The sequence below is a fragment of the Mauremys reevesii genome, linkage group 6 (genome assembly GCF_016161935.1).
Source record: "Mauremys reevesii isolate NIE-2019 linkage group 6, ASM1616193v1, whole genome shotgun sequence".
Taxonomy (NCBI): domain Eukaryota; kingdom Metazoa; phylum Chordata; order Testudines; family Geoemydidae; genus Mauremys; species Mauremys reevesii.
In genome coordinates, this window is record NC_052628.1 from 110442978 (window position 1) to 110459765 (window position 16788).

Below are 16788 nucleotides of genomic sequence, written 5' to 3' on the forward strand. Positions count from 1 at the left end.
GTTGCTGGGGTAAGGGAAGAGGTAGACACAGCTGCCTTAATATGCCCTGACCCTAAAGGGACCTCTGATGTGTCTGTGCTGATAGGGACCAACTCCAGTCTCTTCAAGGTGCTTATGGATTACTGCAGACGACGGGCTGGGGACCAGTACCTGAGTACCCTGATGATCCATACGCTTTGTGCTGAAGCCTATAGGAAGATTGAGAGTGCTAAAAGGAGACATCTGAGCTACCAATTGGGGCACTGAAGTACATGGGCACAACCCCCTTAGTAGTACCTGCAAGGACAGAGCAAGAGGTGCTTGTCATGAGTACCAGGCTGAAAGGCAGTAAAGGGGCATTAGCAATGATAGAGCAGCCAGTTGAAGGAGAGCTCCCGGAAGGAGTGCTGGTCCCCAGTGGAGTCATAACCCTACCTGCTGAAGCCCAGGAAAAGGTGACTATACTGATTGCTAATGAAACAAGTCGAGATGTTGTTGTGAAGCAAGGACAAAAGATAGCAGACCTCTTCGAGCCTGAATCAATTGTGAAACCCCAGTGCGAGACTCAAGTTCCAACAATAGACCCAGCAAAGTTTGACTTTGGAGATTCACCATTGTCGGAGGAGTGGAAAGATCGCCTGAGGAGGAAACTTTGTGAAAGGCCCAAGGTGTTCTCACTGCATGAGTGGGATGTGGGATGTGCAAAAGGAGTAGAGCACAACATCAGACTACATGACTCCCGACCTTTCAGAGAGAGATCTAGGAGGCTTGCTCTCTCCGAGATGGAAGATGTGCGACAACATCTTCAAGAGCTGGCTGCAAATGGCATCATTACAGAGTCCCGCAGCTCATACGCCTCACCCATTGTGGTGGTCCGTAAAAAGAATGGGAAAATCCGGATGTGTATTGACTACCGCACCCTAAACTGCCGTACTGTGGTTGACCAGTACACAATGCCTCGAGTCCAAGATGCTTTAGACTGTTTGCTGGGAAGCCAGTGGTTCTCTGTGTTGGATCTTCGGAGTGGATACTACCAGATCCCTCTGGGTGAAGAAGATAAGGAAAAGACAGCCTTCATCTGCCCATTAGGGTTTTATCAGTTCGAACGCATGCCCCAGGGGATTTCTGGAGCACCTGCCACATTTCAGCGTCTTATGGAGAAAGTTGTGGGAGACATGAATTTACTGCAAGTGTTAGTTTATTTGGATGACTTGATTGTGTTTGGAAGAACTTTGGAAGAGCATGAAGAAAGACTTCTTAAAGTGCTTGATAGGTTGGAGGATTATGGTTTGAAGCTTTCAATTGACAAATGCCAGTTCTGCAGGACCTCGGTGAAGTATGTGGGCCACATCGTGTCCCAAGAGGGTGTGAGTACTGATCCTGATAAAATAGAAGCACTCACTACATGGCCACGTCCAAGCAACTACAGAGAACTCAAGACTTTCCTTGGGTTTAGTGGCTACTACCGTAGATTTGTGAAAAACTATGCTACAATTGTAAAACCCCTCAATGATCTTACCAGGGGATATCAGTCCAGCAAGAACAAATCTAAGACCAAGAATAAAGGGCCTTCTGTGCACAGACGCTATGGCCCCTTCGAACCCTTTGGGCCACGGTGGAATGAGAGATGTGAAAGGGCTTTTCGAGAAATCATTACTTGCCTAACTCATGCCCCTGTCCTAGTCTTTGCTGACCCAAGCAAGCCATTCATCCTGCATACTGATGCCAGTTTGGAGGGTCTGGGAGCAGTACTGTACCAGGAGGTGGAAGGCATGCGTAAACCTGTAGCCTTTGCCAGCCGAGGACTGTCTGATAGTGAAACACGCTATCCCACTCACAAGCTGGAGTTCTTGGCCTTGAAATGGGCCATCACTGAGAAATTTCGAGACTACTTGTATGGTGCTCAGTTCCAGGTGTGGACAGACAACAACCCACTGACTTATGTATTAACAAGTGCTAAACTGGATGCTACAGGGCAAAGATGGGTGGCCGCTTTGGCTAGCTATGACTTCAGCATTCAATACCGATCAGGGAGAAGCAATGTAGATGCAGATGCATTGTCCAGGCGTCCACAAGCACCAGGAGTTGCTGTGATACCCACGGATGGAGTGAGAGCTATTTGCAGCGTGAGTCGCAGAGAGCCGGAGGCCCATGAGAGCCTTCATGGATGCGTTGCTGAAGCTCTGGGCCTGCCCCCTGAATGCGTGCCTTCTGCTTCGGTGAACTATATTGCTTTGGACCAATCTCCCTTGCCCGTGCTCAATGCGGCTGACTGGCAGGAAGCCCAGCTGCAAGATATTGACATTCGTGATACACTACTTGCCAAAAGGGAGGGGCGAGGCCCAGCTACGGTTGTCCCACCTACCCCAGAGGGCAAACTACTATTGAGAGAATGGACCAAGCTAAAACTGATTCAGGGAGTGCTACACCGCGTGATCACAGATCCTCTACAAAGGCAACGGAACCAACTAGTGCTGCCGAAAGAGTACAGAGGCCTGGCCATGAGGGCCCTGCATGATGACTTTGGACATTTAGGGATGGAGAGAACCCTGGAACTTACCCGCAGTAGGTTCTATTGGCCCCGGATGGCTGAAGATGTTCGCAGAAAATGTGAGACCTGCGCTCGATGTGTTCAAAGGAAAACTCTGCCCACGAGGGCTGCATATCTGAAGAACATCACCAGCAATAAACCTCTGGAGCTGGTATGCATTGATTTCTTGTCTTTAGAAGTGGACAAGAGGAATATTAGGAACATTCTAGTAGTGACCGACCATTACACGCGATATGCGCAGGCATATCCCACACGTGATCAGAAGGCCACCACTGTCGCTCGAGTACTATGGGAAAAATATTTCTCAGTTTATGGATTCCCAGCCCGGATACACTCGGATCAGGGACGAGACTTTGAGAGTCACCTTCTGAAGGAGGTGCTGAGGATAGCAGGAATTAAAAAGTCGAGGACAACGCCTTATCACCCGCAGGGTGACCCTCAGCCAGAGAGGTTCAACCGAACCCTGTTAGATATGTTAGGGACTTTGCGGCCAGAGCAGAAGGCAACCTGGAGCCAACATGTTGCATTTCTGGTGCACGCCTACAACGCCACCAAGAACGATGCTACGGGAGTCACCCCATATCTCTTGATGTTTGGGCGAGAACCAAGATTACCCATAGACCTGTGCTTTGGTGTATCAGAGGATGGCGATAGCTATGAAACCCATCAGCAATATGTATCCCGACTACGAGAAAAGCTGCGGGATGCTTACCACTTAGCTACATCTGCAGCTCGGAAGAATGCAGACCGCAACAAACATCGATATGATTCTAGAGTACGTCTGCAAGAGCTCCAGCCAGGGGACAGAGTCCTGCTGCGAAATTTGGGTATTGCTGGCAAACACAAGATAGCTGACAGATGGAAAGCAATACCTTACTTGGTGATGGAAAAGCTAGAGACCTGCCGGTCTACAAGATCAAACCTGAAGAGGGTCCAGGGCAGACAAAGACCGTGCATAGAAACCTTTTGCTCCCGGTGGGGGAATTGGTAGGCAGCCCTTATGAGATGGACCACAACAGGGCAATTGGGCAGAACGAAGGTGCTGTACCAAAGCCACCTCCCAACGTGGACAGTCGGCCTCCTGCAGCTAACCTACCCCTACTCAGCACATCTGAGAGTGAGTCTGAGGAGGAAGACACAACCATGGTGTATCCTAGGATGAAGACAAGATTGCAGTCTCGATCAGCTGAATCAAAAGAGACTACCTCCTCTTCCGCCCTAAACTCCATGGCAGAAGTATTTAGGCCCATTCCTGACACTCCTGAGCCACTGGTGGAACCCCCGTGTAATGACTTACACAGATTATTGGACAGTGGCGACATACAGATGGAAGATGTCCCAAGCACCTTCGATCCTCCACGGTTAGAACTAGAAATGCAGGGGCCTATGCCAGTATCCGAGGGGAACTCACAGGAAATCTCCCCATCCGTCACTCAAGAGGATGTCCCCCCTACCACAGCAACAGAGATTCTCCATAGGCGAGACAGAGTAATAAGACCAGTGAAACAGCTAACTTACGATGCACCTGGGGTGATTAGTGAGGAGCCAATACATTTAGCACACAGGTTTGTGAAAGCTAAAGTGGGCTATCTGAGGCCCTTTGGAGGGGACCAGTAAGTTGGTATAGTAGGGAATGTGATTTGTCGGGACGACAAATTCTCGGCTGGGGGGAGGATGTAAGCAGAGTCAGGATGAGATCTACCCTGACATCTGGTGGTACATTATGAGGAGGGGCAAAGGAATTTTAGGAATGTGCATTTGCATTGGAAAACCCACTCCACTTAGCATAACACACAGCAGCATGGGATGGTTATTTTCACACTGTGGAATCCCCAATTTCTTTGTTATTGGGGCAGGAAGGAAAAAAAGGGGCTGTTACCTTAATTATGTGAATGAGGAACTATGAGACTGCTTTATGACAGAAATGACTCAACCTACATTAAATAGTACTTGCTAGCCAAGGGACATGGGTTCCAAAACCCAGTGAAGGGAGAGAGGCTGGGGACTGGTGTGTGTACCTGATGGTATGGGCCCCTTTTGAGGGCCTGGAACACCAATTGCACTTCCTCCTCTCTCCACTGTTAAAGAGCAGAGCTAATTTTGAATCCTTTAGGAGTCTATCTAGAGGTTGCTGACCTGAATTCACGTTGGGCCATGTGGCAGTGGGGCTCTCCTACTACAAGTTGAAATCACTAAGAGCTGAAGTCACTAAAAGAACTAAGCTTACTGAGCGGAAATCACTGAGTGCTGTGTTAAGTAGTGGGAGAGCCTGAAGATCTATCACCAAGCAGCTGGCAGAGCGGAGCAGTCTGCAGCACGTTGGAGCAGCCCATGGAACAGTGAGCAGTGTGGAGCGGTTTGTGGGGGACGGCTGACGTGGTTCACGGGTCTGCTGGAGGAGCGGCACAGCTGGTGGAGTGGAGCCAGTCCTGGTGAAGGCTGCAGCAGAACTCCACGGAGAAGCGGGGCAGTCGGCCCTGGCCCACGTAAGGTGTCCCTTAGCACCCTGTGTGTGCGACCCCTCCCCCCATTTCCACCTGGGGGGGGGGAACTCTGCAGATAAACTTTTGAACTCTGGGGTGGCACTGACCAGAGACTGAGACTTTTGGGTTGTTGGACTTTGGGGTGATTGGACTTAAGACCCTAAGGACAGTGCCAAATGTACTTGGAGGGGGGTTTTGCTTCTGGTTTGTTCCTCCTTTATTAAAAGGATTTTGCTACACTCAGACTTCGTGCTTGCGAGTGGGGAAGTATTGCCTCCTAGAGGCGCCCGGGGGGGTGGTAGGTAATTGTCCCAGGTCACTGGGTGGGGGCTCGAGCCGGTTTTGCATTGCGTTATTGAAACGGAACCCCTGGATACTGAACCCGGCCCTTGTTGCTGCCAACTCAGAGGGGCAGAAGGGTTACAGGTATATCTACATTGAAACCAGGGTGTGCGATCACAGCATGTGTTGACATATGTGAGTGAGCTTTAATCTAGCTAGCTCGGATACTGACAGCGTGAGCTTGTCCGGGATGCTGGGTAATTACAGTGTGCTGAAGTCTGTGCTGCTGCAGTTTCATGGCTGTAGGTATGCAAGCTAGCTAGAACAAGCTGGCTTGGGTAATTTCAGCCCCCAGCTGTGGTCTAGATATACCTTCTGTCTGGGAAGCTCAGCCTTGAAAGCCCAGGCACAGTTTTCAATACCACAATAATCATCAAGAGCCTGTGAATAAAGCTTTGATGGGCCCAGTCCAGTTTCCAGTGTCCACATCACAATTGTCACTAATCAGTACAACCTAAGTGGGCTCTCCAGACAGATACAGAACTGAATCAGTTTGAAGAGTAAATGCTCTCATCCTTAGAGACTGAAGTTCTAGGAGAAATTTTGTTGAAGACCATGAATGGGGAGATGTAAGGAAACTTGTACTGCCACTAACCCCATGCTGTACTCACTCTGTACATACAGACTTCAATCTCCAGGGCTGTCAGTGCATGAGCTTTTACCAGCACTGAAGTCATTTGAAAGAAAAAAAAGTGGCAAAAAGGTAACCAATATCTCAAGTGTTTAAAGAACAAAACGACTCACTGGTGCGGAAGGTTGTCTCTTTGGAAAAGAGGGCACAAAGGCCTTGATTCAGCAAGTCACTGAAGCACACGCTTAAGTTGAAGTCAATGGGATTTCTCACATGCTTAATGCTGGGAACGTGCTAACTCGGGGTAAAAATTCTCTGAAGTGAGATCAATAACAGAGATGAGTGAACAGGCTCCAAGAAAGAAAGAAATAAGAGAATGTCCCAGAGTTTTGTCCAAATTTCAATAAAAATCCTCTCTCAGGATCAAAAAGGACAGTTAATTTTCTTCCCCTTGATTATTTTTTCTAATGTTACAAATCTCTGCTTCCTGCTTCCAGTAAAGTGTAGAAATGAAAGGGTCATGGACTACAAATAGAGTGTTCTTGTGCTTAGCTTTCTGTTAGACTTCGTTTTATTGCTGTTCATTGATAAAACCCTTTTACAAAGTCAGTGAAAATTAGAAATCAGCCTGAGACAAAGTTTAGATTGGGACTTCTCCAAATTTCATAGGTGCTTAGATCTGGGGTTTTGTTTTGGCCCCTCTGACAAAATTGTTGAGACAGTCAGAGATGGACGGTCTTGCCTGACTGATAAATAGTAATATTGGGAAAGTTTCAGAAGTGCATATTTTCATTAGTTTTCCTCATATAATCTCCACACTGAAGTTACCAGCTCCTCAGCCAGTTCAGATCTGTGTAGTTCCACTGACTTTCAATGGAGCCACGTCACTTTACATGAGCGGAGGATCTGGAAAAAGAAATTTGGAACACTTTAGTTACATTTTTATTTGTTTATCCAAGCTGAACCCAAACTTTAATTTTTTTGAAGTTCCTCCATATGTAATCTGTAACCAGACAAGGAGTGGATAACAGAAAATGAACTAGATTAAATTTGTTACATGGTTTGAAATTGTTTTTTGCTAATTTTCTGGAAGAAAGCAGAACAACTACCAGTGCTATAGGTTTGTTAAGTACCTTTATAATTTACCTTATACTAGGGAAATCCATCATTCTGAAAACCTCTTGAAATAACAGCAAATCCAAGGCCAAAGTTGGGGATTTTGGAATTTGTACAAGCAGCAAATTTAAGGATTTATGGTAAACTAAGCACCAATTAAGGTCTACAGATAGTTTAAACAGCAGGCAAATTTTATTAGCTCAGGGTTTGGCCCTGCAGAGTTATATCGTATTCAAAGAGTAATCTATGTTACAGCCTCAAAACGGAGCTCAAAAGTTTCAAGCAAAATTCCAGGGTGAGTCATCAGGATTTCAGCCAAAGACTTTGGTAGATCATAACAATAAAGCAAAGATGTAAGACTTAATGAAGTGACTGAACCATGGGAGCAGTTTACTACCATCAACAAATACCATAGGTTAGTTAATGGACACAGCACTCAATGTGGAGGCAGAAGACTTTGGCGTTTTTCTCGGATTTGCCACTGATTTACTGTGTGATCTTGTGTCTCCCACTTTTTGTTCTATGGATAAAGAATGCAATGCAATTCAGCTATGTACTTAAGCGTGTGCCTAACCTTAATCATGTGAATTGTCTCATTGAAGTGAATAAGACTATTCACATACTTAAATTAGGCACGTGCTTAAGTACCTCACCAAATTGAGGCCTAATTGTTAAGGTCACTATGGATTGTACAGTATACAGTGTATTTTTAAAACCCCACAGAAGACATTTCCTGCCCCATATTTCAGAGATATCTAGTAAAAGTTGTTGGCACTAGAGCTGGGCAAAATATTTTGACCAAAACTTTTTTTTTTTAAGTGAAAAATGCAGATTCAGTAACCCCGAAATATTCCTCAGATTTGTGCTGGTTTTGCCAAATTATTTGTTAAGGGAAAAACATTTTGGAAATTAAGTGTTTCAATTTTTTTGTTTGAAAAGAGTTGAAAATGTTCACTTTTGGTTTGAGCCAAAATATTGTTTTGATTTTTTGAAATTGCCAATGAACCAAAAGATCAATTATTCACCTAGCTCAGGGTGGCACTCACAGGTTATTTCTTCAGCCTTGCAGGGTGTGACAGCATTATCTTGAGACAAAAAAAGGTTATCTTCTCTAGGTCCCCCGTCCCCCCGCCATATTCTCAGCTCTGGCTAACTTCCATTCAGATCCTTCTGTTGCAGCAACAGCAGGAGCATAAGTGTGCACAGGATCCAGAAAGTTGTCAGCATTTTTAGCACAGTATCATCTAACTCTGTTTAGACTAGGTCTGTAAGACACAATGCTTAAAATTCTGTCTACACTAATCCTTCCATTGCTGCCACCACCAGTAAAGCTGAACAGGTAGTAGCAGTAATAAGAAAAAGTCTACTGCAGATAAGGAAAATGTGTTTTAACTCCCCACTGCCTTGTACTTTGTGTAGCCATTTAAGCCTTGATTCAGGAAAGCATCCCTAACTCAGAAAGAACATTTAAGCATGGGGTTAAGACCCACTGAAGTAAATGGAACTTAGGGACATGCTTAAATGTTTTCCTGAACGAGGGCCTAACATTTATACGGTTTGAATACAAAAGCAGGTGTCAAATGCTACCAAATCAGAATTATCCTGATTCCAGTGTAGGCCTTAAGTCCACAAACATATTTAGATTCCAAGCTCCTAAATTTTTCAAGCTGCAGTGAAACTATTTAGTTTACAAGAAAACTATCCCAGATGTTGTTACAAAAAACTGCAGAAATGAGTTAAGAAAAGTTAATTTTAATAAAGATGAAGGCATTTTAAAATGCAAAGGAGAGAAATATCTAATTTACTATTAAGCCGCTGAAAAATACATTGGGAGGAATGCCAGCCTGCACCTGTATATCAACCTCGCTTATGGTTTTTGAGATCTCCCAGCCCCACCATCCTAGTTAAACTGGCTGTAAAATGTGCTTATCACAAATTAAGTGCAACAAGACTTATATAACCCAGAAAAGAAAGAGAAGAAAAAGCAGTTGGGGAGAGTTCTATCTGCACATCTTTTTAAACAATCATGGTACGAACCAAGAAGCATCACTAAATTAGTAGGCCATAAGAGATTTTCTGGACTGAAGTGCGTTGATTGAATAATCATATTCCAAGGCCTAATGGAAATAATAAATCTTCTAAAACTCAACCTTGCAAAAAAAAAATCCACTTAGTGTTTTTATTGGAGAGATTTTTACATCAAATGCTTAATGAGATGGCAAGCATGCATGAATAATTATTTTACTTACTGTTTCCATTAAAGAAAAGATGAATTATATTTCTTTCAGTCAGAAGTAAAAAATTTTCTGTAATCATTAACATTAAATTGACTTTTTATTTTACATTCAAAGAAAGCAGCACTTTTAAATTGAGTTTCAAATAGGTTGAATGAATGTCTGTCTTTAATAAAAAACAATGATCTTTTCCCACTTGCTGTCCTTGTATTTTAAAATTACTAAAGAAAGCAAAAGGTTAAAGCAGAAAAAAAATCACCTTAGCCTCCAGTAATTAAAACCCCCAACCTTAGGAGGATAGTGGGAGAATATTGTTTTCTTCCAGAATAGACCAAAAACTGTTTTATTTTTCTGAGATGCCAGCACTATAGCCTGATACTCTAAGAGTATGTCTACACTGTAAATAAAGTATGTTCTTTACTTGGGTTAGTTAACCTTCATTAGCTAGCTTGAGTTAAAACAGCAGTGAAGACATGGCTTTTAACTTGGGTTAACAGCTCAAATTCAACCCCAGGCTGCTCTATAGGCATGAATTTGAGCTGCTAACTTAAGTTAAAAGCTGAGTTAGCACGTCTTCACTGGTACTTGAACCTGAGATGGCTAACTTGAGTTAAGAACACACCTCTTTGTGCAGTGTGGACATATCCTAAAGAGGCTAATGCTATGGAGTGTTGCTTGGAAGAGTCTCAGGACAGCTCTTAATTCTGCTCTAATGTGGCAGGGAAAGGCTGCAATTATAATGACTAGGCACATTTGTGGATTTCAGTGCACAGTGAATATCAGTTCCTCAATATGAGGGATGACAGGGTCAGTATTCAGACCCCTGGAGTTCTAGCTGGAGAAGTAGAAGGAGCAGGTCATTCTAAACCCAGTGCATCTCAACACCTGTTAAGCATCCTCAACTGTCACTAAACTCAGTTTAAATTTATGGCACTCAGGATCCTTCAGGAAGTACTCAGGCCCCACCAGATGGAGAATGATTTTTGTTTGCAAGTCAAAATTGCTGGTAGTGAAAACTGAAATCAACTAATTTGCTTTTCAAATCTAATCATTTGTTTGCTGAATGTTTGGAGCTGAACTGTCAGATGGAAGTGGCTGCCCAAGAAAAGAACTGCAACCATGCAGAGAATTATATAATTTCCTAATAAATAATATTCAGCCTCCCTCCCATTGCAAGAGAATCTACTTCTGCAGCATTTGATAAACCTGGCCAAGATGAACAAAAATGAGTAATGTGTGCTTATTTCAGATAAGGTACAGAAAACACCATGGATTTTGATACAAAATGGGAAGGGCATCTTATATTTTGCAGGACTTGATAGTTTCTAGATATATTTCAAACCCCACAGGAAGGCATGCCTCTTTTCTATCATATCCATCCTCTAACTCATGTAGAAAAGGATCAACAAATCTGGCCCTCTTTGGTGAGAGGAAAACATTTTTTTTAGCTCAGACGATAAAGTTGCACAAAGGCTGTCATTCACACACAGCTGTTATTCAGATAAACAATAGCAACAGACACATTTTTATACCACCATCAGTTTTTTTTCATAAAAATCAGCATTAGAGCTTAACATTTCCTAGAAATATATTAACAATTATTTTTCCTTTGCTCCTTCCCTGACCTGCAAAAGTAACACTCTCACTGTTATCCTCTCTACTAGGAAGAGCTGGTCCAATATACAAGGACAGCTATTGCAATATAAAATATTTAACCATATAATCTACACTAAGAGCCTCAACTCCAGGGCTTTCTGTATTGTCTGTAAAATGTTGGTTTTCTATCTATTTTAGGTTCTGATATGGCCCCCAGTACCGCAGTACCTGAGTTCCTCACAATCTGCAATGTTTTTATTTTCATAACATCCCTGTGAGGTAGAGACGTGAGATTAGCCCCATTTTACAGATGGGAAACTGAAGCATAGAGACACTAAGGCTTCTAGTAATGGACCAATGGTATTGATCCAAGATCTCTTCCTTCAGGCATAATAGCTAATTTAGACCCTGTCATTTTATATGTATAGGTGGGATTATGTTTTCCAATGGGCATTACTTTGCATTTATCAACATTGAATTTCATCTGCCATTTTGTTGCCCAGTCACCCAGTTTTGTGAGATCCCTTTGTAACTCTTTGCGGTCAGCTTTGGACTTAACTATCTTGAGTGATTTTCTATTGTCTGCAAACTTTGCCACCTCACTGTTTACCCCTTTTTCCAGATCATTGATGAATATGTTGAACACATGAATATGTTTGGGGGAGCTTGCTATTTATCTCTCTCCACTATGAAAACTGAACATTTAGTCCTACCCTTTGTTACCAATCTATTAACCAGTTGCTGACCCATGAAAGGACCATCCCTCTTATCCCATGACTTTTGCTTAACAGCTTTTGGTGTGGGACCTTGTTAAAGGCTTTCTGGAAGTCCAAGTGCACTATATCCACTGTTTTGCCTTTGTCCACATGTCTGTTGACCCTCTCAAAGAATTCTAATAGGTTGGCGAGGTATGATTTCCCATTACAAAAACAGACTTGACTCTTTCCCAGCATAGTGTGTTCATCTATGTCTGATAATTCTGTTTTTTACGATGGTTTCAACCAATTTGCCTGATACTGAAGTTCAGTTTACCTATCTGTAATTAACAGGATTGCCTTTGGAGGTGCTTTTTTTTTTTTTAAATTGGCATCACATTAGCTATCCTCCAGTCATCCGGTACAGACACCGATTTAAGCGCTAGTTCTGCAAGTTCCTATTTGAGTTCCTTCAGAAGTCTGGGGTGAATACCATCTGGATCTGGTGACTTATTACTCTTTAATTTATCAGTCTGTCCCAAAACTTTCTCTATTGACACCTCGATCTGGGACAGCTCCTTGGTTCTGTCATCTAAAAAGAATGGCTTCAGTGTGGGGATCTCTCCCACATCCCCTGCAGTGAAGACCAATGCAAATAATTCATTTTGCTTCTCTGCAATGGTGTTATCTTCCTTGAGTGCCCCTTTAGCATCTTGATCATCCAGTGGCTCCACTGTTTGTTTGACAGGCTTCCTGCTTCTGAAGTACTTTAAAATAATTGGAGTTAGTTTGTGTGTCTTTTGCTAGTTGCCTTTCCGTTTTGTTTTGGCCTGCCTAATTATATGTCTACACTTCATTTGCCAGAGTTTGTTTCTTTCTATTTTCCTCAGTAGGATTTGAGTTCCAATTTGTAAAAGGATGTGTTTGTGTCTCTAGTATCTATGGAGGATGTTAAACAGAAACTACTAAGTCAGACATTTTAAAATCAGCAGATCCAGATAACTTGCAACCAAGAATTTTAAAAGAGCTGGATGAGGAGCTCATTGGAACATTCATGTTGATTCCAAATAAGTATTGGAGAACTGAGGAAGTTACAGAAGACGGCAAGAAAGATAATGTTGTGCCATTTTTTAAAAAGGTTAAATGAGATGACCTAGGTAATTATAGGCCTATCAGCCTGGCGTTGATCCCGGACAAGATAACGGAGTGGCAGATATGGGATTATACTAACTAAGAATTAAAAGAGGGTAACATAATTAATGCAAATCATCACGGTTTTATGGTAAATAGATCCTGTCAAACTGAACTGATGTCTTTTTATTTTAATGAGATTACAAGTTTGGTTGAAAAGGGTAATAGTTTTGATGTAATATACTTAAGACTTCTGCATGGCATTTGATTTGGTGCCACACAACATTTTGATTAAAAAACTACAATGATAAAAAATTAATCTGGCACACATTAAATGAGCTTTCAGTGTGACATTGTAGCCAAAAGGGCTAATGCAGTACTGGGATGCATAAGGGGAAGCTTGAGTAGGAATAGAGATGTGACCACTGCTGGAATACTGTGCCCAATTCTGGTGCCCACAATTCAACAGGGATGTAGTTAAATTGGAAAGGGTTCAGAAAAGAGCCAGGAGAATGATTTAAGGATTTGAAAATATGCCTTATAATAATAAGCTAAATAAATTGAGCTCTTTCAGTCTAGCAAAGAGGAGATTAAGGGATGACTTGATTACAGTTTGTAAGTATCTACAAGGGGAGAAAATGTACTTAATAATGGGTTCCTCAATCTAGCAGATTATATAACATGATCCAATGGGCTGGAATTTCAAGCCGGACAAATTCAGATTATTAATAGGGCATACGTTTTTGACAATGGGGGGTGATTAACCATTGGAACAATTTACCAAGTGTTGTGGTGGATTCTCTATCATTACACATTTTTTACATCAAAATTGGATTTAAAAACAATATATGTTCTAGGAATTAGTTTGGGCACGTTCTGTGGGCTGTTCTACAGGAGGTCAGACCAGATGATAACAATGGTCCCTTCTGCCCTTGGAATCTATGCAATTTTAAAGGTATTTAGGTCCCTAACAATGTAAATAGGATTTTCAAAAATGCCTGGATGCCTAACTTCTATGGATTTCAGTGGGAGTAGGTGACTAGGTGTTTAGAAAATGCATATTTAGGCATCTAGGCCCAGAATTTTAAAGAGATTTAGATATTCCTGCACTCAACATTGCAACACCTAACTGGTTTAGGAGTCAAACTAATTTTTAAAAATGTCTAAATCCCTTTTTAAAATGAGATTAAATACTTAAATCAGTTTGGTGTGGCAAGTCTCAGAGCAGCAATGCCTCACTACCTTTGAAAACCTGGACCTAAGGGACTTGGCCCAAGGTCACACAGGAAGTCGGTGGCAGAGCAGAGAATTGATCCTGGGTGTCCCAAATCCCAGGCTAGCACCCTAACTTCTGGACCATCCCTCCTTTCTTCATCACGCCACTCCCAGGAGCAGAGCTGACTCTGTCTAATTCAAATTTCATGTCAATGCCATACTTAAGAATTATTATTGGGGAACACACTTGCACACTCCTACTTACTGATAGAAGTGGGTACTCACTTAGATCTCCCTGGGGAAGCTTTCTAAAGAGGGTGCACGTCCTGCACCCACAAATGTATCTCTAGTTAGAAGTTTAACACTTCTCAGACAGAGAGAAGGAACGAGCCTACTGGGCGGAAGATTTACTCATTTCTTTGGCAGAAAAAACAATTGGAAGCTTTCCCCCTAGATTTTTCCCACAAAGGGCTCACCACTTCCTGACACCAGGGAAGGCGTTCCTCTTACAGACACTATTTTTGCTGAGAGAGAGCTGGACATTTAACTGGGCATGGGATCCATATATCTCCTTTCTGTGCTGTGCAGGAGAATCTTGGCACCAGTGAGTCCCCATCCTAGGAGTGGAAGAGGGACTGGCCCAACATAGGGAACAATCAAGTGTGTAAAATGCTGTGTTTACTAGACTGTATTCTCCTTTCTCTAGGCAACTCCTAGCCATCTGGTTTGCAGAGCCCTTCGTGTCTTCTAACGATGGCTGATCTTTCCACTGAATGGACTAGCTGTGGTGAACCTCCTCCTTAACTTTATGTAGCCTAGGTGACTCAGAAGGTCTCAGATACCTTGTGCACGATAGGATCCTATACAATTGAATTCATGGGTCCTCCCTAGTGCTCCCTTGCAGGAGACAGCTCAAAGTTATTGCCAATGCACTATTCTAAAGGAGCTTTCAGTGCACAGACATTAACAGCCTAACTGCCATCTGTCACCACTTGTTGAAACTGTTTTATACAAATAGACATAGAACAGGAAAAGTGCTTCTGTTGTGGGTTAAGAAAATGATAGTGAATTATTTGTGGAGAGACTTTCCACTCTCAACTAGCTGACCTCTGATTCTAGGAGTTCAATAACTTGTTATCTAGAGAATGTTTCTTCTCTGTCTCTCTAATATATTGCTCATTTATAGTTAGCACTCTTATTTTCTTACTTATTGCTGAATGTTTATGTAGTGCCATGGGTGTGCCTGGTGGAGCACAGAGCAAATAAAAAATGATAGAGCCTCCTCCACACAAGCGTCTATCTAATTCAGATATAGCAAGCATGGAAAAAACAAAAGGTGGCAGTGAGGGTGGTGGTAATTGTGGGATGTCTGAAGAGGACAAGAGACACAGCGAGCAAGAATGGTCTTATGATAAAGGAACTCGAGTAGACCTCAACAGATTTGAGTTCAATTTTGGACTTTACCAAGAATATGGGAAGTCTGGCAAAGTCATACACATTTCTCTGTTCCTCAATTCCACAGCCTCAAAATGAGGATGACAACACTCCCCTACTTGGCTGGGGTGTTGTGAAGATAAATCCATAAATACTTCAAAGGTACTCAGAAATTATAGTGACTAGCACCAGGAGTTCCCAGATAGATAAAGCTGGGTGAATAAAGCAAATGTGTCTGAATACTCACTCACATTCTAAAATTAATGCGTTTGGCCCATGTTTGTGATCCTTGTATATTTGCTCTACACAAATTTTGTAGCAATTGAATTTTTATTGGCACAAATGATTGCAGAAGATGAACTTCAAAGTTGCATGCTTGAGTATTTACAGAAACCGGATTGTAATGCCTGCAGTCTCAACCAACTAGGGAAAAGAAACAATACCACATGACTTCTTTGAACAATCAGAATAATCAGTGCAACTCAAATGTCAAATATTTGCAATCAGTCCATACACAGTTTGAAAAGAAAAAATATCTGTAGAATAAATGGGGAAAAATACATATGAGGAAACTGATTTACTCAAACTTTCTATGAGCACAGAAGGAGGCAACATTCAAACAAATTACTGGTTGGGAATTATTAGCTTAGCTCTAGATTCAGCAGTAAAAGATCATGAAATATGCTTACATTATTGATGTTGAACCTGTTCCCTTTTTGAAGTAAAAGTAAATACAGATCTTGAAGGATATTTTTCATACAGCTAATATAATAATGGAAAAACTAGAACTTAACACCATTAACTATGGCTGAGGAGGTCAGAAGAGAAGGTGCAAAGGTAACCTTTATGCTGGTTGTGCGTTGGCCAAACCCCAACATAAATTTACAGCAACCTGAAGGCTCCTCTTTGTTATGATGGCTGCAATGGTCCCCAGGCAGTGGCGGCTCAATGTTTTTTGCCGCCCCAAGCACAGCCTTCGGCAGTATCTCTGCGGGCAGTCCGCTGGGGACGCGGATTTGGCGGTGTTTTTGCAGGTGATCTGCCGGTCCTGCGCCTTTGGCGTACCCGCCACGGAATTGTCGCCGAGGCCACGGGACCGGCAGACCTCCCTCCCGCAGGTATGCTGCTGAACGCTGCCTGACTGCCGCCCTCACAGCAACCAGCAGGCTCTCCCCCGCGGCTTGCCGCCCCAGGCACACGCTTGCTGCGCTGGTGCCTGGAGCCCCCCCAGGTCCCCCAAGAGGCTGATACAACAGTGGGAGATCACCAGGCTGGAAGGAAGTGTTGGTCACATCACATTTTCCCCGACCACACCACTGTGTTGGCAGCATGAGGCTACTGACAGTCCTCCTGGGGCCAGCTACTCAGTTGTTCAGTCCAGTATCTGGCCGCAGGGGAGAATCCGAGTATAAATACCCATTAACTAACTAGAACTGAAGGA

At 43.0% G+C, this 16788-nt stretch overlaps 1 protein-coding gene across 17 annotated transcripts in view; it reads right to left on the minus strand.

Annotated features, from left to right (window-relative positions):
- LINGO2 (leucine rich repeat and Ig domain containing 2) overlaps nt 1–16788 on the minus strand; it is a 716716-nt gene that overhangs the window by 172188 nt on the left and 527740 nt on the right. Inside the window, exon 7 of one of the 17 annotated variants that reach the window (XR_005600175.1) lies at nt 6480–6832. The exons of the other annotated variants lie outside the window; for them this stretch is intronic. The gene's annotated coding sequence lies outside the window, so the exon portion shown is untranslated. Of the gene's footprint in view, nt 1–6479; nt 6833–16788 lie in introns of those variants that run through there. 17 annotated transcript variants of the gene reach the window in all.